Below are 1,924 nucleotides of genomic sequence, written 5' to 3'. Positions count from 1 at the left end.
GGTGTGACAGTCCACGACCTCGCCTTCGTCCCGTTCCTGCGCGTCGTCGTCGAAGTCGGGAAGACACAATATGTCATGACCTGTATCGGTCAAGGACGCCATATCCACGTCAATTTTGCGCCATCTGTTGCACTCCCTCTCCTACACCATGTCCGCCTGCTTCTCATCGTAATGGACCAGACGACGTGTTCCCTCTTGGCCCGCAACGCCTTGTTGACGACGGTATGCTCGAAAATTTCGCCAGGGCGGACGACAGAGGCGAAGGCCCCATAGTGCTATCCCAATTATCCAACACCATTGATAACAATTTCTCAAGTGGATGATTTATGAATCACGTCCCAGGATTTGTAAATAATTGTCTCGATGAATTCATATTCAAATGAATAAAAAGAAGAAGCGCATGTATATCTGATAGAAAAGGAAAATATATTTTTTTGCGGGGAAAAGGAAAAGATATTGACGAGAGTAGGTTTATGAATCATGTTCCTGATTTTTGTAAAAATATTGCATCGGTGAATTCATATTCAAGGGAATACAAAAAAAAATAAGTGAATGCATATCCGAGAGAAAAGAAAAATATGTTTTAACCAGAGTGGAATTTGAACCCTCATAGTGCTATCCCAATTATCCAACACCACTGGTAACAATGTCTCAAGTGGATGGTTTATGAATCATGTTCCGAGAGATTTGTAAATAATTGCATCAGTGAGTTCATATTCAAATGAATAAAAAGAAGCGAATGTATATCCGACACAAAAGGAAAAGATATTGACCAGAGTAGATTTACGAATCAAGTTCCTGATACTTTGTAAAATATTGCATCGATGAATTCATATTCAAGGGAATAAAAAAACAAGTGAATGTATATCCGACAGAAAAGGAAAAGATATTGACCTGAGTAGATTTACGAAACAAGTTCGTGATACTTTGTAAAATATTGCATCGGTGAAATTTCATATTCAAGGGAATAAAAAAACAAGTGAATGCATATCCGAGAGAAAAGAAAAATATTGACCAGAGTAGATTTACTAATCAAGTTCCTGATACTTTGTAAAATATTGCATCGATGAATTCATATTCAAGGGAATAAAAAAACAAGTGAACGTATATCTGACAGAAAAGGAAAAAATATTGATCAGAGTAGATTTACGAATCAAGTTCTTGATAGTTTGTAAAATATTGCATCGGTGAATTTTCATATTCAAGGGAATAAAAAAACAAGTGAATGTATATCCGACAGAAAAGAAAAAGGTATTGACCATAGTAGATTTACGAATTAAGTTCTTGATTCTTTGTAAAATATTGCATTGGTGAATTTTCATATTCAAGGGAATAAAAAAAAGTAAGTGAATGCATATCCGAGAGAAAATATAAATATATTTTGACCAGAGTGGGATTTGATCCCACGCCCTTTCGGACCAGAGCCTTAATCTGGCGCCTTAGACCAACTCGGTCATATGATCTTTTTGCTTCAAAAATGCGTACTAGGCTTTGTAGCATTGGTAGCTGAACTATTCGAGAGCAAAAGGCAAACATAATAATGACCAGAGTGGGATTTGAACCCACGCCCTTTCGGACCAGAGCCTTAATCTGGCGCCTTAGACCAAATCGGCCATCTGATCAGTTGATAATAGGGACACAAACCATTTAAACGTCGGAATAATGCGCAAAAACTTTTGCCGTACAAGCGAGCTGGCTCTGGTCAACATTCAGATTCTCCCTTAACTAGCATCTACCTGCGCTTACGCCTCTTCTCGCGATGTTGCTATCTTCACCGAATCATTGCTTCCTCTGCTCTTTGTTCTTTTTTCTACATTTATCGTATATCAATAATTGTGCTAGCCATCGATCTGCCCTTCAGCACTCACCTATTGCTTGTCGTCTGACATCAACATGTACTAAATCTACGACAATTAATTTTGAT

At 38.0% G+C, this 1,924-nt stretch overlaps 1 non-coding gene across 1 annotated transcript; it reads right to left on the bottom strand.

Moving 5' to 3' along the window:
- Positions 1-1,541: 1,541 nt before the first annotated feature.
- TRNAL-AAG (transfer RNA leucine (anticodon AAG)) lies at positions 1,542-1,622 on the bottom strand. Its single transcript has one exon. It is a non-coding gene; the product is annotated as a tRNA-Leu (tRNA).
- Between the last annotated feature and the right edge of the window lie 302 nt (positions 1,623-1,924).

Source organism: Triticum aestivum, chromosome 6D (genome assembly GCF_018294505.1).
Source record: "Triticum aestivum cultivar Chinese Spring chromosome 6D, IWGSC CS RefSeq v2.1, whole genome shotgun sequence".
In the NCBI taxonomy this organism is placed as follows: Eukaryota; Viridiplantae; Streptophyta; class Magnoliopsida; order Poales; family Poaceae; genus Triticum; species Triticum aestivum.
Note: the sequence above shows the minus strand (reverse complement) of the source record. Positions and strands in the feature narration are given on the sequence as shown.